The sequence below is a fragment of the Onychomys torridus genome, chromosome 8 (genome assembly GCF_903995425.1).
Source record: "Onychomys torridus chromosome 8, mOncTor1.1, whole genome shotgun sequence".
Taxonomy (NCBI): domain Eukaryota; kingdom Metazoa; phylum Chordata; class Mammalia; order Rodentia; family Cricetidae; genus Onychomys; species Onychomys torridus.
In genome coordinates, this window is record NC_050450.1 from 46,433,592 (window position 1) to 46,454,349 (window position 20,758).

Sequence of the window (20,758 nt, forward strand, 5' to 3'; positions counted from 1 at the left end):
CACTGTGAGAACCCTTAGTTGGCCTCTTGATACTGTATTTGAGCACTGGCTTCTGAAAGTCTGAGCTGGAGATCCTGGGGACACTATGCTTGACTCTACAACCATTCCTCCTAGTCAAGCCTCCTCTTGGAATAGGTGCATGTGACTGACTCACCCCTTAGACTGCAGTCAGAGTTCACCCCAGCACGTCTTTGCCCTCCTCCAGGCTGGGCTCGACGATGGGCTGCACTGACCCACAATACACAATGAGAGCGATTCAGGAGGATGGAGCAGCCAGCAGGTATGTGGAGGTCTCAAGTGGAGGCACACACAGTAGGAAGGGATGACTTTGAAAGCCCTTCAGTGGAAGGATTCCTCAGTTTTGTCCTTAGCTGTTTTTTATTGTGTTTGTCTTAACGTGCCTCTTAGCTTATTGGAAATGTGTAGCAAGCTGGTTGAGATGCTTCCCTAGAGGGCTTAGTGGACTAGCTGCATCCTTGTGTGTGTTTATGTGATGGTTTATTGCAGGACACAGACAACAAAACCCATTCAAGAACAGCCTATGCCACGAGAGCTGGCAGTCTCTTACCTACCCTCACCCATTACCACACCCTTCCACGATGAAGCACCATTTCACTTAGGGCATTATAACTAGATTGCAGGGCTCTTTCTGGGAATTTCCAAAGGCGTCTGGCTCTCCCTGTGCTGGAGCCCTTGGTTACTATAGTAACTACATTATAAATCTAGAGAGAAATACAGTTAGTGATTAACCTCTTCTGTCAGTCCTTGCAGTTGACTGTAAGCAAGAGCCACTCATACAGAAATTAGATGTGGGAGGGCTAGGGAGCATGGTATGCTTCTTACGCTCTCTACAGGAGCCTGTGGACTATGCCATGAGTTGTTGGCACATATGTTGGGGCCACTATAGAAAATCTTGAGGACCCAAGCTGTGTCTGTCCATCATGTAGTAGTGTTGATGGGTGTTGGGCAAGGGTTGTGGTGTGCAAGTTTGTTGTGTGCAGGCTGTGGAGTTCAGGCTGTGATATGTAGGCTATGATGTACAGGGCTGTGATATTCAGGTTGACTACAGTCTGAACACCATTCAACTTGTAGAATACAGGGCTGTGGTGTTCAGCTTGTACTGTGCAGGGCTGTGGTGTTTAGTTTGTAGTGTGCAGTTGTGGTGTGTAGGGCTATGGTGTTCAGGTTGTGGTGTGCAGGACTGTGGTGTTCAGGTTGTGGTGTGCAGGGTTGTGGTGTTCGGGCTGTGGTGTGCATGGATGTGGTGTTCAGGTTGTGGTGTGCAGGGTTGTGGTGTACAGGGTTGTGGTGTGTAGGCTGTGGTGTGCAGGGATGTAGTGTTCAGGCTGTGGTGTGCAGGGTTGTGGTGTTCAGGCTATGGTGTGCAGGGATGTAGTGTTCAGGCTGTGGTGTGCAGGGTTGTGGTGTTCAGGCTGTGGTGTGCAGGGATGTAGTGTTCAGGCTGTGGTGTGCAGGGTTGTGGTGTTCAGGTTGTGGTGTGCAGGGTTGTGGTATTTGGGCTGTAGTGTTCAGGTTTTGGTGTACAGGGGTGTGGCTGTGTGTCAGGCTGTGGTGTTCAGGTTGTGGTGTGCAGGGTTGTGGTGTTCAGGTTGTGGTGTGCAGGGATGTGGTATGCAGGCTGTGGTGTGCAGGGCTGTAGTGTTCAGGCTGTGGTGTGCAGGGCTGTGGTGTTCATGTTGTGGTGTGCAGGGTTGTGGTGTGTAGGCTGTGGTGTGCAGGGCTGTAGTGTTCAGGCTGTGGTGTGCAGGTCAGTGGTAGTTTGGAGTCAGAATCTTGATTAGTTTTTGAAGTTCTTACTCTTGATTTTTTATGTATAAAGACTAGCCTGACCCCTTTCACTGGGTGGATGGTCTGGAATAAAGCGTTTAAGGAAGGTCTCTCAGTCTAACCTAGTGATGCTCACGTCCTTCCTGTAACCCTGGAAATATTGCCCACACATGTTTAGCTTGTGTTTCCATGAGCAGAGTGTGTCCAGAGTGAGAACCTGGTTGAGCTTCTGCAGGTGACTCCAGTAGAGCTGCTAGTGACCCACCTTGTCCTTAGATAGCCAAAGAGGGCAAAGGAAAATCCTTGAAAGGACAGTGGTCTGGGGCTACCTGTCTCCAAACAGTCTTTCAGAATGAGCACTGGGTAATGGCGTGATGTCCTCAGGCAGGGAATGGGGAGGGTTCTTCCTGAGGATGAGCCTGGACATGTGAAGCCAAGGGATCAGGCCAACACCTATGACTCCATGAAGGCTCTTGGGGGAGGGTGGTGAGTCCTGGGACACAGCGTCTTCTCTTCTCCAGACTCCTGCTGCAGAGCAAAGGTCTAAGGACAAGTGAAAGGAACTGAGTGTCCATGTGTATTGTGATAACTTTTGTAAAGACTTAATTTTTAAAAAGATATATTTTTAAGTGTTTGTGTGCTTGCCTGTCTGTCTCTCTGTCTCTGTCTCTGTCTGTCTATCTGTCTCTTTCTGTCTTTCTGCCTCTCTCTCTGTCTCTGTCTCTGTCTGTCTCTGTCTCTCTGTCTGTCTCTGTCTGTCTCTCTGTCTCTGTCTCTGTCTGTCTGTCTCTGTCTCTTTCTGTCTTTCTGTCTCTCTCTCTCTGTCTCTCTGTCTCTCTGTCTCTGTCTCTGTCTCTGTCTCTCTCTGTCTCTCTCTGTCTCTCTGTCTCTCTGTCTCTCTCTCTCTCTCTCTCTCTCTCTCGTGTGTGTGTGTGTGTGTGTGTGTGTGTGTGTGTGTGTGTGTGTGTGTGTGTATACACAGGCAGGTACTCACAGAGGCCAGAAGTAGGTGTTAGATGCCCCGGGGTTGGAGCTACAGGCAGTTTTGACCCACCTGACATACTCAGCCACTGAGTCATCTCTCTTTTCCCAGGAGTTGGTACATGAAAAAACAGCAAGCAGAGAGTGCAAGGTTTCCTATACTCCTGCCCCACTGTCAACCTCCCCTGCAGAGGGGACAGTCAGCACAAGTGACAGCCGCAGCCTGTCTCCAGACTTTTTGTTGAACTGACAGTCCCTGAGAGTGAAAGGCTGTGAATTCTCAGCTCTGGGCCACCCTGAAAGAGGAGTAGAATGTTATAATTTGTGCACATCTTCCCTCAAAACAGAAAGCGTCAATAGGAACCATTGGGACAATTATTTCAGCTTACAGATCAAGAGTCTGAGGTCCAGAGAAGGCCAGCGGTGTTTCCAAGACCGTGCAGTGAACCAGAGCCTGAATCTGGGGGGAAATGCTTTTCTTTGCATTTTCTTGAGTGCTGGTAAATTACTGCAGGGTGATCCCTGTGGTCAACTGCTGTGTAATGTCTAGAGATGAGATGCTGCAGAATGACATGGTGGAGAACAGCCAGGTGTTTTTGTTTGGGGGGAAATGGAGGGCTGTTCACCTCACACCAGTGAGGGAATAGGGTGTGTGTGTGGGTTCACGGGCACGTTCATGGGCATTTCCAGAAACAAAGCTTATGGCCCATAGGTCTGAAAATCAGGCTGGCTTTTAAGGACCACCGCCACCCCACCCCATGCTGCCCAAATCTCCGTCCCTTTGCCCTTTGACCTCTGACAATGCCTGTCCTTTTCCTGCTCCAAGAAGAACCTGCCTTTGAGGAGTTGCCAAGGGCCATTTAAAGTCGGTGGCAGGGTGGAGGAGAACCTTGTTCTTCCTAGAGAGAGAAATGAAACTAGTTTTCCTTCAGTTTCCCATGCCGCAGAGACTGTCCCCACCCTGCCTCTTCTCGGGACTCTAGAATCTTCCTTAATATTGCTAGTTGGCATCTAACTAGATCGGCACAGTGTTCCCAAAGCCAGGAGACCTGACCTGTCAGTGTAATAAATGCCCAACCTCCTCTTCAGCTGTTTGTTACAATCAGTAGGGACTATGGGGGTGTGCTGTTGGCAGGAGTTGGTGTGGGAAGTTGCAGGGGCAGCTCTTAATCTCTGATACACTGTAGGAACCACAATGGGGTAAAAGCTGAATCAACCTCAATGTACACAGAGATGCTTATGTTCGAATCAAATGCATTTCTTTTTAGGAGGTATGTGGTTGGATTATGTGGTGGTTTCAATGAGAGTGGCCATAGGCTCATATATTTGATTGCCCAGGCATTAGGGAGTGGCCCTATTTGAGGAGGATTAGAAGGATTAGGAGGTATGGCCTTGTTTGAGTAGGTGTGGTCTTGTTGGAGGAAGAGTACAGCTGGGCTTTGAGGTTTCAAAAAACCCACACCAGCCCCAGCATCTTTGTCTCTCTCTTGGCCTGTGGATGAGGATGTAGCTTTCAGGTACTTCTCCAGCACTGTGATGATAATGGACTGCATCTCTGCAACTGTAAGTAAGCCCCCAGTTAAATGCTTTTTAAAATAGGAGTTGCCTTGGTCATGGTGTCTTTTCATAGCAATAGAAACATGACTAACATGTAAATATTTTTAGGTGGAGAGGTTGTATTGTTACCACTCCCTCTCAAATTTATGACCTCTTCTTTATTACTGCTATTATCATGCACACACACACACACACACACACACACACACACACACACACACCATGGTATGTGGGTCTCAGGGATTGAACTCAGGTTGTCAGGTTTGGCAGTCAGCGCCTTTACTGGCTGAGCCATCTTAAATATTTATTTTTAAGTGTGTTTTAAATGCATGCATGTATGTGCACCATGTGTGTACCTGGAGGGCAGAAGAGGGTATTGGATGCAGCTGATGTGAGCCACCCAACATAGGTACTGGGAAACAAACCCAGATCCTCTGCAAGAGTAGCAAGTGCTCTTACCTACTGACTCATCTCTCCAGGCCTTCACTGAGCCGTCTTGCTGGCCCTAGTCTGTGCCTCTTGATTGGTGTGTTTAATTCATTCATCCACACATCGTTCTGGACACAGGTGTTATGCACATGGGAGAAGGGAGTGTCTTGTTTGCACTTCTCTGGAATTCAGCTTCTGCAATGTGGGATGGACTACATCTTCTGGTCCACAACTAGGTTGGAGCTGGAGAAGCAGCAGCCATCTTGGCTGTGCCCATCTGGAGTCAGGCTTGTAGCATGCAGAGAATGAGAAGGAGCCAGGGTGAGGTGGGGATAGGCTCAAGGCTACAGACACTGCTGCTCTTATAATGCTTTGTCAGACCTCCTTGAATAAACATTTTTAAAAAATTAATTGGTTTATTGTGTATGTGTGTATGCTTGAGTGTATCTGTGTGCAGGAGCCCTTGGCAGCCAGAAGGTGTCAGAACCCTTTGGAACTGGAGTCAAGGACAGTTGTGGGTGCTGGGAACGGAACCCCAGTCCTCTGTAAGAGCAATACGTGCTCTTAATCACTAAGCTATCTCTCCGTCCTGAATAAATACGTGTTCATTACAGAATTTTGCTTGGCTGGTTTCAAAATGGTTTTCAGCAGTTTGCTTATTTCACAGGGGGTCTGTGCATTGATTCCTAAGATTAATGCTTCAGAAAGGGAATCCACTTTCTAAAATATTGGCTTCATTTGGAAATGTAATGTTTTATTATTTTATTATACTGGGTTATATAAGGTGTGTTGGTCATGTTTATCTAAAGGAACAGAACTGATAGAATGAATATAAATGAATATATATATTTGATGGGTGATATTGCTCTGTATGCTATGATTGTGTTGCTCTGATTAGTTGATAAATAAAATGATTGGCCAGTAGCCAGGCAGGAAGTATAGGAAGGATAAGCAGACAAAACAGAATTCTGGGAAGAAAAGGCTGAGTCAGGAGTCGCCAGTCAGACACAGAGGAAGCAAGATGTGAAGGCAGAACTGAGAAAAGGTATCAAGCCACGTGGCTAAACGTAAATAATAATTACAGGTTAATTTAAGTGTAAGAGCTAGTCAGTAAGTGTAATGGCTGTACAGTTTGTAAATAATATAAACCTCTGTGTGTTTACTTGGGTCTGAATGGCTGCAGGACCAGCGGGTTGGGTGAGAGAGATTTGTCCTGATTGTGGCCAGGTGGGACACAGGAAAACTTCAGCTACATATATTAAAAGGGGATTTATTAGGTTGGCTATATGGTGGGACCCAGATAGCCCAACAATGGCTGTCTCATGCTGGAGAGGCAATTGCTCAGTCCACGAGGCCAGATGTCTCCACACTCCCAATCTGACACTGAGGCTGGAGGATTCCCAGAGAGATGCCGGACTTCAGTCTACTTTGGAGCTGAAGAGGATGTTTCTAACATTGGTGGAGGTATGCAGCAGCAACAGAGTAGATGGATTTGCCAGCAAGAGTGAAGAGAAGCAGGCAAAAAGCAAAGTCTTTTATTCTGGGCTACACAAGAGGCCCTGATTAGTGTGGCTCTTCCTGCTTGAAATAATCTAAGAAAATCCCCCCACAGGTGTGCTCAGTGGCTTGGTCATATCCAGTCAAACTGACAACTGTGATTAGCCAACACATAGGCCATTTTCACAAAAGTATATGAAGTACTTTGAGCATATGACATCCTTACCATTACCTCCCTCTCTCATTTCTCTCCCCTCTCCTTAGGCGCCCTGTTCCCTAGACAGTCTCCTTTCCACTTTGATGTGATGTGTACACACATGATTTATGTAAAATCTAGGATCCACAAATGAGAGAATACATGTGATACTTATCTTTTTGAGACAGACTTGACTCGATCAGTATGGAGGTTCTTCAAATAACTAAAAGTAGATGCATGTGATCTATCTATAGCACTGCTGCATATCTACCCTAAGGACCTGAATTCAACATCACAGGCACCTACCTGCACATCAGTGTTTACTGTAGCTTATCCACAACAGCTTTTTACAGAACCAACCTAGGTGTCCAGAGCAAAGGAATGGGTAAGAAAAGGTGGTGTATGCACACAATTGAGGCTTTTCTAGCCATAAAGAAAAATGAAGTTATGTTGTATGTAGGAAAACAGACACAACTGGAGATGATCAAATTAAATGTTATCTATCTATCTATCTATCTATCTATCTATCTATCATCTCTCTCTCTATCTATCTCTATCATCTATCTCTATCTATCTATCTATCTATCTATCTATCTATCATCTATCTATCTATATCTATCTATCTATCTATCATCCATCCATCTATCTGTCTGTCTGTCTATCTATCTATCTACCTATCTATTATCTATTTTACCTTTGTTTTTTCTCTGAACATTTCAAGAGCCTTTAAACTCACTAAACAACTTTGAAAGGCTTTATATGCTAGTGTCATGCATGTATGGTCTACACAAAGCCAATATCCAAATTCAGTGGCCATATTTGGATTCAGAGGAGAGAGACAAATAAATGATTGAAATGTCAAAGGAGATGCTGGATTTGTTAGAATAACATACCTAGACTAATAAAACCAGCAGCATCATTGGTCATCACCCTCAGAGAGGCTGGGGGCAGTGTCTTGCTCTGAGACAGACCAGGCTATGTACCTGCCTCTGATGTGGTACCCATGTGGCTCCCATCCTGGGTGGCATGGAAATGGTGAAATGAGGGAGGGCTTAGAGCCACCCTGTAGACAAAATTCTAAACGGTCTTATTAAATAAGAAACACAGAGCCAAATACAGTGTTAAAAGCCCAAGAGATCAGAGCACTAGCAAATAGCCTTTAGCTTACCAGTCACTGCCATCCTTCCCCTGAGAGAGAGAGACCTTCTCCTGTGTGACTTGTCTTTTTATTGCCTTTCTGTTCTGACTTCTCATTGGCTCTAAACCCAACCACATGATTTCTTCATCACTGCCTGTCTATACAGACCTCTAGTTCTCTATGGTTGGTACTGCGATTAAAGGTTTGGGTCACTGCTTGGCTGTGTCCTTGACCACACAGAGACTCTGCCTGCCATGTGATCAGATTAAGGACGTGTGCCACCACCACTGGACTTCTGCTAAATGGCTTTCTTTTAGCTCTGATCCCCAGGCAACTTTATTTATTAACATACAAATAAAATCACATTTCAGCACAAATAAAATATCACCATGCCCTTCTTTCTTTTAATCCTCTGTCTCTCCTTGCTCATTCTAGGCTTTCTTGCCTTTATCTCATTCTATGAAGCCTTCATTCTTCTCTCCCTTCTTCCCACTTCCCCAGGAACCCATATGCCATCCCATGGAACCCAGAACTCCATCCCTCACTTCCTTCTGGAGCCTCTGATGCCTTGACTCTGGGGTATGGCCAGGTGCCAGTGCAGGCTGTCATCTGTCCTCTGTCTGTGGCTTCTGGGTGGAGGATGAGTGAGAGGACAGTTGGATGCAGACCAGTCTTCTTGGCAGTGGGGAGTTCCTCACCTGGGAAGACTGTTCTTGACCCACCATGAAAGGATGTTAGACTCCTGGGCCCAGCTCACATGTCCCAATGGTTAGGTTTGGTGGAGTCTGTGGCCAACTGATTGTTTTCCAATCCACTTCATAAATTTACTATGTGTTTTCTCTCATAGTTACATTTTTTGATCTTACTTTTTCTGTTCCTCTTTATTATTGTCAGTTCACACATAATAACTATATATATTTATTGTACAAATTGAGATTTTGCTGTATGTATATGAAGTGTAACAATCAAAGGAAGGAGCCAGGTGGTAGTGGCACACGCCTTTAATCCCAGTACTCAGGAGGCAGAGTCAGGCAGATCTCTGTGAGTTCAAGGCCAGCCTGGGCTACAGAGTGAGTTCCAGGAAAGGCGCCAAAGCTACACAGAGAAACCCTGTCTTGAAGGAAAAAAAAAAAATCAAAGGAAGGCCCATTAACTCAAACATTTATTATTTATTTCGTTACTGTTACTTAATTTATGTGTTTGTGTGTATCTGTCTGCCGTGTGATACTCTCAGAGGCCAGAAGAGGGTGGTCAGATGCCCTAGAGATGGAGTTACAAGTGGTTGTGTATTACCATACCACTGATGAGAACTGAACCCAGGTTCTCTGGAAGAACAGCAAGTGCTCTTAAGCACTGAAGCTACCTCTTCAGCTCTGACCATTTCTTTGTTTTGGGAACCTTTAAAACCCATTTGTTTAGCAATTTTGATATATACAATAATCATGAACTCCAATATTCCCAAATGCCACCATGCTCCAGGACCGATTCGATACCTAGCTGGAGTTTTGTAGTTACAAACTGACTTATCTAGTCTTACCTCCTTCGCCCCCTTTCTAGCTTCAGTTACCCATATTCTTGTAGATGAATTTCTAAATGGTCTTATTAAAATAAAAAGCATGGAGCCAAATATAGGGGTGAAAGCCTTAGGTCAGGGAAATAGGGAAAGCCACCAGCCAGCCTTACCTCACCAACTCTGCAGCTTCCAAATGAGAGTTACTTCTGTCTACCCATGCCTTTATTGCCTTGTTGTTCTGCCCTCTCATTCGATATCTTAGCCCAGCTACCTCACTTCCTCTTCCTATACAGCTCTATCACTTTTGGTCCGTCTGTACAGACCTCCAGGCCTCTATGGTTGGTACTGGGATTAAAGGCGTGTGTCACTACGCTTGGCTCTGTTCCCTAGTGTAGCCTTGAACACACAGAGATCCTGCCTGCTAAGAGATTAGGGTATGTGCTGCCTGACTTCTTGTTTACTTAAAATGGCTTGCTATTTTCTCTGATCTCCAAGTAAACTTCATAAAAGCACAAATAAAATATCACCACATATTCTACTCTGTATTTCCTTTATTTTTTCCTAAATAGCCAGTATGTTTATTTTTATTTATTTATTTTTTCCCAACACAATTTTTTGTGGTTGTTGTTTTGTTTTTCGAGACAGAGTTTCTCTGTGTAGCCTTGGCTGTCCTGGAACTCACTCTGTAGACCAGGCTGGCCTTGAACTTATAGATCTGCCTACCTCTGCCTCCTGAGTGCTGGGATTAAAGGCATGTGCTACCACCGCTAGGCCCAACATAATATTTTTATTGGTTATTTGGGGAACTTCACAAATTGCACCCTGACCACATTTGCTTCCCAGGCTCAGCCTTCCACTCTTTTGCCTTCCTCCCAAAGAGAAAAAGAAATTGCCAAATCCAAGTTATATTGCCTTCTGCTCATATACTCACTGGAGCATGGCCAGCCCCTTAAAGATAACTGAGTCCTCCACTCACCAGAAGCCACCAACTGTGAAGAGCGACACTTCAGCATCCCTTTCATGATTTTCAAGAACTCTTTTCAATGGCTTCCTGTCTAGACTGTTTCTCTTTGGGGGGTGGGGTAGGATGGGGAGAGACTGTCACAGCTATCTTCAATGCCTCTCATTCTCAACTCTGAGTCTGCAGTCATTGAAAGCACTGTGAAAGAGGCTTCCTTGCCTACAACAGCCAGCAGCAGCACAGATTGTGGACTTCCACATGGTTTCCAGTAGCAGCACAGACCACGTTCACATGGCCTCGGGCTGCAGCATGGGCCACGGACCTTAACCTGGTCCCCAGTGCACCGTGGATCATGGACATCAACATGGTCTCCTGTGGCAGCCCTGATCAAGGACCTCAACATGATCTCGGGTGGCAGCATGGATCACGGACATCAGTGTGGCCTTGTGCTACTCTGCATTTCTATGAAACCAATTTGGTAAGCTCCACGCATGAATGAGAGCATGTGGTGCTTCTTTTGTTTAATACAACGCCGTCTACCTAGGTTACCACAAACTTCAGAATTCCGTTCTTTTTCATGGCTATCATTCTATTGTTTTTGTTTGTTTGTTTGTTTTTGTTTTTGTTTTTTTGTTTTTCGAGGCAGGGTTTCCCTGTGTAGCTTTGCGCCTTTCCTGGAACTCACTCTGTAGCCCAGGCTGGCCTCAAACTCACAGAGATCTGCCTGGCTCTGCCTCTTAAGTGCTGGGATTACGGGCGTGCGCCGCCAACGCCCGGCTCCATTGTTTATATACACCACCTTTTCCTAATCCACTCATCCATAAGTGACCGCTCTGGGGACTGTCTACTGGCTGAACAGTGCTGCAATGAGTCTGAACGACCTGGCATTTTGTTTCCTTGGCAGATGTACCCGGGGGCAAGACAGTTGGGTTACACGGCAGTTTTATTTCTTGTTTTCTGAGGAACCTCCATGTAGTTTTCCATACTAAATGCATTAATGTATGTGAATTTTCCATCTCCTCATGGTGGGCAGCGTTTGCTGTCTGTCTTATTATTTGTTGATTTATTACTTACATGTTTTGTTATTTGTTATTAGCATTGGTTGTCTTCCATGCCAGCTGGGGTGAGGCGATGTCTCATTGTGGTTTTGATTTGCATTTCCTTGGTTGGCCATGCTGTGGTGTTTTATAAATAATACTTCATGGCTGTTTATATAGCATTTTTGTGAAAAGGGTACTCAGGTCATTTGCCTGGTTTTGGCTGGGTTGCTTTTTCAGCTGTTCACTGTTTTAGTCCCTGTATATTCTGGACACAAGTTCTTTCTCAGATGAACAAATTACACATCTTTACTTGTGTAAACTGTCTTCTCATTCTTTGTTTTCCTGTTTGAAATAATTCCATTAGTCAAACTTTTATTTTTTATTTTATTTTTTGTCTTTATTTTCTTCTTTTACTTTTATTTTTACTTTTTTTTTTTCTACATCAGACTGGTATTGTTTCGATGTGCTAACAAGGTTTGTGGGAGACATATGCCGCTCAACGGTGTGAACATTCAAGCACCATGCTTATGCACCAAAGAAAAGATCCCCCTTGTCAATTGTTTGCTTTTGTTTCCTGTGCTTTTGAAGTTTGTCATTGCTTGGGTAGGTGAGGTGGCTCTGCAGGTAAAGGTTCTTGCTTCCTGAGTTCACACACACACACACACACACACACACACACACACACACACACACACGATATATAAATGCAGTAAGAAGTTGCCTTTGCTGACGTCCGGGAGCTACCATTGGTAGCTTTGAATTGAGTGCAGACAAGGCCTCCTTTCATTTTTCCTGTGGATATCCAGCTTTCTTATCACTACTTACTGAAGAGATCATCTTTGCTCCAATTCATATTTTAGCAGTTGTATTGAAGATCAGTTTTCAGGGATAGATGCATGAGTTATTTCTAAGGTTTCAGTCATGCTCCATTGATCTATGTGTTGATAGTTATGCTAGTAGTATTTTGTTTTTTATAGCTTTGCCCTAAGTTTTAAAATCAAATGCTCTGATTTTTCCAGACTTTGTTTCTGCCCAAGACTTATTTGGCTTTTTGGAGTCTGTTAGGCCTGAATATGAATGTTAGTATTATCTTCTCGAGCTCTGAGAAGTTGCATTGGTATTTTGATGGGGATTGCATTTTGTATCACATCTGGAGTTGTTTCGAATCATGGCATCTTACCAATATCAGCTCCTCCAACTCAGGGTCACCCATTCCTTGGGCTTTCTTTTAGTTTCTTTCATTGGTATTTCATAGTTGTATTATAGGGGTCTGGATTAGTTACTTTCTTCACTACTGTGACAAATGTCTCACGAAAGCCACCGAAGAGGTAAAGGTTCTCTTTTGGCTCACCGTTCAAGGGTACAGTCCATCATAATGGGACAGTCACGCTGGCAGGGGCTTGGAATGTCTCAGAAGAAAATGGATCACAGGACTATATGTAAGACATGAAGCTTCTAGAAGAAAATATAGGGGGACTGCTTCAAGCATCAGCAGGGGCAGGAAGGAGAGAGAGAGAGAGAGAGAGAGAGAGAGAGAGAGAGAGAGAGAGAGAGAGAGAGAGAGAGCCACATTTAGGGTTGACTTTTGCACCTTAGTTAACTCAGTCTATAAACTCCCTCACTGACATGCCCAGAGGCCTGCCTATTAGGTGATTCTAGAACCTGTCAAGTTGACAGCCAATATCAACCACCACAGAGTTCTTTACTCACTTGGTAAACTTTATCCTTAAGTATATTATCATTTTTTTTTGGTGGCATATGAATACAATTTCTTAAATTTTCTTCTGTGTATGCTTATTATTGGTATGTAAAGATGCCAACACATCATTTTATGGAGAAGGAAATTGTAACCTTGGAAGGAACATTGACTCAAAGACCATAAATTGCTCTAGCATGTTGCAAGCAGCTCAAATACTCTTCACCCATAATCTAAGCTGCTTATGAGGAGGGAGAACATAGAATATTAAAATGAGCTCAGGAGGAAGGTGTGAGCATAGCCCTGTAAATTCTCCATAAACTGGTTTCTTTCGTGAACCAGTAATCTTGCAGTAAACTTGGTTCAATTCCTTAAGCAAGACACATCGTTCCAAAGCCAACAAGACTTTTTGGACCCATCTTGCCTTTCTAATTCCCTGCCTGCTTTCTTCTCAGTTCTCAGAAGGGTCTTCCTTGCTGGAATTCCATGTGTCTGCAGAGTCGACCCTGTTACTTCTTGTGTTTGCTCTATTTTAACTCTATGACAACACTGTAATTTGCAGTGACCTGTACATGTCTGTAGTCTGCTTGTAGTGGTTTTCATTACATTTTTAAAAAGCTAGGGAGGGCAGGGAATTGATTTGTCTTCTTCGGCTTTCTGTTAGTGTCTTGTTGAATAAATGAGTAAATTTGAAACTTGGTGGTGGGGATGTGTGGGGAAAAAAAATAAAGGTTAATGATTAGAGAAAGAGAAGGAGGGAGCTGCCACCCCCGAAATGCAAACTTTTATTTATGCGTATGTGTGTGTCTGTGTGGGTGTAGGTATTTGTGTGCAGGAGACCAAAGAGGCCAGAAGAGGCTGTCAAATCCCTTGGGGCTGGGGGTGACTGTGAGCTGGCCTAACAAGGGTGTGGGATCTGGGCCTTCTGAAAGATCAGTGTGTGCTCATAATAGCCTAGCTGTCAGTACAGTCTTCTTCAAGGGTTTTGATTATGCTGAGATTTTTCCTGCAATGGTTGGCTGATTTGCTCCCAGACACACTCTCACCAGAAAGGGCTCTGTTGGTGGGTTTGCCTGGGTCACTGACAGCACTCTGAAAATTTCCTCAGGCCAGCCTTACAGTCTTCTGTGTCTTGTGCAAAGATCATCACATGTTTCACTCTTTACTTTTTGTTTGTTTGTTTTGCTTTTGATACTGCTTTACTTTATATGAAGGGCTGGTGCAAAGGACAAGACATCAGTGAGCACTTTGGCACAACTTATAGAAATGATAAAGATAACTCCCAAATCTCTCTCTCTCTCTCTCTCTCTCTCTCTCTCTCTCTCTCTCTCTCTCTCTTGGTTTTTTTTTAGAGACAGGGTTTCTCTGTGTAGCTTTGCACCTTTCCTGGAACTCGCTTTGTAGACCAGGCTGGCCTCGAACTCACAGAGATCCCCTGCCTCTGCCTCCCGAGTGCTGGGATTACAAGCGTGCGCCACCACTGCCCAGCCTCCCAAATCTCTTTATCTTTACAACCAATCAGATATTGCAGCTTCCGGTTTCCTCTCAAGTGAAGAACCAGAGATTCAAACAGTGTGGAAGCTTCTCAGCTTGCTTGTCTGGTAGGAGGCTGGCCTTCACCCAGATCATTATACTGTGTGTGTTCTCCAGGCTGAGGAGGGTGTCTCAGGTGTGAGCTCCTGCCTACAGAGCTAGTCACTGCTCCTGTGGCCCCTATGACCTCTATGTATGTATGTCAAATGTCTTCCCCATGATCTCTTTCTTTTTTAAGAGATTTACTTATTTTTTCAATTTTTTCAATTTTTTTTTTTTTTTTTTTTTTTTTTAGTTTTTTGAGACAGGGTGTCTGTGTGAAGCCCTAGCTGTTCTGGAGCTCGCTCTGTAGACCAGGCTGACCTTGAACTCAGGATCCACCTGCCTCTGCCTCCTGAGTGCTGGGATTAAAGGTGTATGTCACCACTGTCTGGATTAAAAATGTTTTTTATGTAGATAAGTGTTAGTGCATCACAGGTATGCAGTGTGCTTGGAGGCCAGGGAACAGCATTGGATCCACCAGAACTGGAGTTCCAGATGGTTGTGAGCCAGTTGCTCTTCACCGCTTAGTGTTTTACCATGTTCCTATGCTCTCCTTTAATTCTTAGAATAATTTAGGGAGTGAGTGATGATGTTTTCTCATTTGGAAGACACTAACGGAAGCTGAGGACCATTATCTCAAAGAGGAGCATGGACCATGGGCAAAGCTTATGTTTCAGGACATACCTGGGTCCTCTGTGAAGTGACTGTGTCCTCTAGGCTGGGGAACATTGAAGGCAGTGATTTTGATGATTTTTTAGCCTATTCTAATATTACAGCTATAGGAATAAGGTAGCCAATGAGAGCTCCCAGAAGCAAACAGAGCAGGAGGGGTAAGGAGTCTTGATGACTCCTCTTGTCTAGCTCCGGTCTCTCTTCCCTGATACTTTATTACAAAGGGACTCTTTGGGGAACTTGCATCCATGCTGCAGGCTGAGAGAAACCCTGAGAGGAAACCACTTCCCCTAGTTGCTCCAGGTTTACATTCTGGTATGGCTTTCTGGGAGCCAGCTAGGCTTTCCTCAGCCGAACCTGGTATAAGAATGGATGACCTCATCCTCTTCACCAGAAATGATGAAACCAGCATCTGAGCCACTCAGGGATTCTTAGCTCCAGTGAAAGTTGAGTTGCTCACCAGGACTGGCTTCTTCTGGGCCCTTGGGCTTCCCAGATAGTTAGCCTGAGCCTGAGGGTCTGCTTTAGGAGGTGGCTTCTTATAGCCTCTGGTGACTGATGACAGAGATGTTACCCCTAGGATCTCAGTAAGTGGAGTAAGTGTTTCCAACCCTTTGGATAGAGAGACTTAGTGCTACTGTGGGATGCAGGGAAAACTGGCTTAAGGTTTAGAGGAAAGACCTCTTTGGGCCTCAGTTTCCTCATCTGTCCAAGGAAATGTGGTACCCATTTATACTATTCAGGACATCAAAGGCACTAAGCCCAAGGTGGTGATGAGTGGTACAGAGCTGCCCATCTGAATCTAGGGGTTGCTGTTACCTTCAGTGTTGACATCGATGAGGGAGTATGGTCGAGATCATCTGTGTAACTCCAAAGGCTCAACCCCCCTCCAACATTCCTGATGGATGGCCTTGGAGAACATGGTGGAATGGCATGTGAGTTTCAGGAGCAATAACCAGCAGCTCTTTTATTAGGGCTATTGCTGGGATTTCACACAATGAGCTCAGATAGTGAACAAGGTTAATAAGTAACGTATGTGACATGAGGTGCAAAGTCTGGATTCAGACCATATCTTTTTGGTTGCTTTTGTCTTTCTCACCTGGGTATCTGAGCCTCTTGAGGAGACTTGGCTTCGGTCAATCTAGTTTTCCTGTACCCATCTTCATTCTAACACTGGATGGGGCTTCTCCAGACTGTCCAACAAATTCATGGGCACTTCAAGGTCCTCCATGTGCAGTTGGGGCAGCTACATGCTTGGGACTCCTCATCTGCCCTCATCCTTGATCATTCTCCTGTATCCACCACCCCATCCTGCACCATGCTAGCTAATTTTGTTGCATAAGTGGGAGTGTGGCTGGCAACAACAGGATTCTGTGAGACAGGGGACTGCTCTCGTTCAGGGAACCTCCCTCATCAAACAGCCGGAAGGAGGGTGGGGCAGAGAGAAGAGGACTGGCCAGAGTCTCTGCCTAGTAACTTGACTCAGGTTGTGTCTTCTCTGCTAGATGGTTCTGATGCTTCTACTTAAAGATCAGTCCTGCACTCCCATTTGGTTGATGCATTGACCCTGATCTTTTCGTCTATTTTGCATGTTTATCATATTTACTTGTGTTCTGCGTTCCTCTCTAGAGAACAGGAGAGTAAAGGTCACAGGCCCTCCCAAATGCCTAGAGCCAGCTTGACATATGGAGGGTGCTTCAGGAGTGTCTAGGGAAGTGTGTGTGTGTGTGTGTGTGTGTGTGTGTGTGTGTGTGTGTGTATTACATTGGTAGGACAACAGAAAGCTGAGGAGAGCCACAGTATCATACAAGGGGGTGGGATGGGGTCTCAGTATACTTGACCTGGGCTCTAATAATGCTGGCTGCCCAGATTGATCACAGGAAGCTGCCCTGGTTGTCAGAGAAGGCAGTAATCCCTGATGGGGGCCCTGATCCCTGTGTAGAGCCTGCTGTGGGCAAGTTTCCCTTCATGGCCCACCCATCATCCCATGCTGCTGCAGAGTGAGTTTAGCTTTGTCTTGGCTGGATGACTCTGAAACTTAGCCAGGTGAAGTCATTTGCCAGAGAGACTTGAACCTCTTTTCAGAGTGGTGTGCTCCTCCTGTGATCTATTTGGCTCTGCCCAATGACCTGCCATGGGCAAGCCTGTTACATTTTTCATCTGAAGCTGGGATCCTCATCTATAAATGGGGATTTTGCCAGACCTGGGAGTGGACTGTTTTATCAAGCTATTATTGCAGAATACTATTTCTAGGCTATGGAAGTGAGTCAGTGTACTATGGCAGACACTGGAAGATGCCAGGAACACACTGTGTCTCCTCATACACTGTGGGAAAGGCAGGTACTTCCAATTCCTGCAGGTCTCAGAGAGAACACCACCTACATAAGGACCAAGGGTTAAGTAGCCTAGTCACTATGGTTGGGCAGGGCACTGTCTAACAGCCCTAAGCTGGGGCATGGCTAACAAGGAGGCCCCTCCCCAGAAGGCAACTGGGCTTTTGGAGCATACAGCCACCTGCTATATAAGGCCTCTTCCCACACCTGCTCCAACATTGCCAGGATCCACCTTCCTCGGGATAGTGTCCCTGACTGGACCCAGAAGGTGAGGGGACTGTGAGGCTGGAGCCTGATCCTGGGGGAAGCTGAGTCCTGTGGTGTGGAATTGGGGGAACTCAGGCCTGCTCTGGCTAGTGTTCAGGATGTTCTTGAGGTTCTTGTCTGCCAGTGCCACCCACTGCTGCCCTGTTCTCAGGATGGGCAGGCTGGAATAGAGGTTGAGGCCGGGGGTGTGTTTGCTCGGCATTCTGTTGTCTGTGTGGCACTGTGTCTCTGAGCTCTGGCTTCCCTGGAAGATGTCAGCAATTGTCAGCCAGGCTGCTGAAAGATTTAATAGTAGATTGTTGTAAGTCAGGGAAGGGACTAGAGATGTAGCTCAGTTGGTAGAGGGCTTGCCTAAGAAGTAGGAAGTGCTGGGTTCAATCCCTAGTGCCTCATAACCTGGGTATGGTGGCACATGTCTGTCATCCCAGCTCTCAGAAGGCAGGGACAGGAGGACTGGAAGTTAAAGGTCATCCTTGACAGGTTTGAGGTTAGCCTGGGCTACATGAGACCTTGGGGTTTTTTTTTTTTTTTTTGCAAAAAGAAGTGATTAACAGGCCTCGTGTCCCATCTCAGGATCATCTCTGCCTCTCCATAGCCAGGTCCTGACTTCTCTGCATCTGAGAGTAAGACTCATGGTCAGGTTGCTGGGGGCTGAGGTGATCTGTGGAGTGAATGTCCTTCTGTGATAGCTTTCCCCCAACATTTATCTCCCTCCCTTCTTCCTTCACAGTAACAATTTCCTACAAGTCTTTCCCAGCAGTTGGGGTCCTTAGAGAGGTGTGTCTTGTTGTGGAGGAATACACAGTTGAGTGCAGAGCACCTGTGTCATATACGCTACACAGGGCATACTTGATTTGCCCTGTGGGGTTCTAAACCGTGTGGCCACTGGGAAAAGCATATGGTTTCTTTGTCCCTTGCCTGGGTGTCCCTTCTTTTTTACTAGTCCCTAGTAAGTCAGCCAGGAGGCCATGCGGCTGTGTGTGCTGTGTGGTAGCATGTATGTTTGATCTGTGGTACAGGATGGAGTGGGAAGAGGGATGTTTTTCCTGAGAAATGGTCAGCTCTGCTTCAGTCCATGGCAGCTGTCACGGGGCAGCCAAGCTTCAGAGCGGGAAGCCCCTGGAGTGTGTCCTGCTTTGGGCCCACTGGGGAGCCTGGCTGCTTCTGCTTCGGCCAGAAGTTGCATGTCTGTGGAGTGGAGACACCGGCCTGTCTTGAGGCAGCACTATTCACCGGGGCTCCACAGGATGTAAGTGTTCTGTCTGCCATGGTTAGTAGCAGCTGCTCAGCACATGTGGCTGCTGACCATCTGAACAGTGGTCCCTGTGCTGAGGGACAGATGTGTCATAACCTACCGTGATGGCGCTAACCCAAGGAGCCACATTTGGCTATGGCTGCCACGAATAAGATTATGATCAAGGAGGGCTCTGTGCAAATGTTTGCTTCCTGTGCTACATTGCTACTCAGGCAAAGAGAAACTCCTTGCGTTATGACTTAGGATCCTAACAAATGTGGTAAAAACCTAGCAAGGCCCAAAGATTTAATTCAGATGATTTTCAGGTAAGGAATGCCAGGTACTGAGAAATTGGTGACACTTGTATCTAACTCAGGAACTTGGATGTGTTCAGGCCCTGGCTTCTGAGGTGTGTCACATGAGCTGGATGGCTGAACAGAGTGGGGGCGAAGGGTCGGCATCTTACCCCAGCTCCGACACCTCTCAGGAGTGAGGTCTTGATTCTGAGTGCATCGGTTCTCCCTTCTAGGGCTCAATTTTGTCCAGGTGCTAAGGCATTACTCAAATTAGTGCATGTAAAGGGCTTGGAGCAGAGCAGGGCCTTATTGGTAATGCATAGGAGGTGGCAGCAAAGACCTTAAGCTTCAAAGTGAGTGCAGGGGACCCCTGCAGGGAGAGTAGGGGTGGGGGGGGGGGACACAGATTCTGTGGCAGGGGAGTTGAGGGGACTACAGAACCCCAGGGAGGTGAGAAGAACACAAAACCCAGAGCCACTCTTTCTTCCTTCCTTCCTCCTCCCTCCCTCCCTCCCTCCCTCCCTCCCTCCCTCCCTCCTCCCTCCCTCCCTCCCTCCCTCCTCCCTCCTTCCCTCCCTCCCTCCCTCCCTCTCTCTCTCTCTTCTTTTTTCCTGAGACAGGGTTTCTCTGTGTAGCTTTGCACCTTTTCCTGGAACTCGCTTTGTAGCCCAGGCTGGCCTCGAACTCACAGAGATCCACCTGCCTCTGCCTCCTGAGTTCTGGGATTAAAGGCATGCGCCACCAACACCCAGCTGGGCCACTCTTTTTAATCTGGGACTCTGTTAGGATTTGGATCTCAAATATGCCACAAGGGGGCTGGAGAGATGGCTCAGAGGTTAAGAGCACTGATTGCTCTTCCAGAGGTCCTGAGTTCAATTCCCAGCAACCACATGGTAACTCACAACCATCTGTAATGAGATCTGGTGCCCTCTTCTGGCCTGCAGTCAAACATGCTGTATACATAATAAATAAATAAATCTTAAAAAAAAAAAAAAAAAAGCCACAAAAGCCCGTGGCCTGGTCATCAGCCTGCGGCTCTAGAGTGAGATGCTGGAACCTTTAGGAAAGTGGCCTGGGAGAAGGAAGTCAGCTCATTGAGGGGGACACCAGGACACTCTCCTCTTTCCTTGTCGTTCCCCGGCTGCCATTAGGTGAACAAACCTCTTTTGTCATGAACTTCCACAAAGGGTCAAAATGACTGGCACCTTTGAATCCATGAGCTGCAATTAATGAATCTTCTTTCCCTTGTAAGTTGATTGTCTCAGGTGTTTTATCATAGTGACAGAAATCTGACAGACACATACCTGGGCCCAGCAGACCTGGAAATTGGTCTATCTGCCTATTTGCAGCTGAATTTAACCTTGAATCAGGATGGGACAGATAAGAGTCACAGTTCTGTCCACCCATTGCAGGACTGATTTTTCTCCCCCAGAAACAAGGACACACCCAGGAGTAAGCATGTTTCAATGTTTTAAAAACACTTTTGATGGTAGGCATCCCTCCAAGATTTCGGGCTGCCCTCTTTGTGTCTTTCCAGGTTTGAGGCTCTGTGGCCCCATCCTTGGGAGAAGCCAGGCCCAGCATC

The 20,758-nt window shown here is 46.1% G+C and overlaps 1 non-coding gene across 1 annotated transcript; it reads right to left on the reverse strand.

Annotated features, from left to right (window-relative positions):
• Window positions 1-11,540: 11,540 nt before the first annotated feature.
• LOC118590550 lies at window positions 11,541-11,645 on the reverse strand. The gene has a single exon (XR_004945834.1). It is a non-coding gene; the product is annotated as a small nucleolar RNA U13 (small nucleolar RNA).
• Window positions 11,646-20,758: the final 9,113 nt, after the last annotated feature.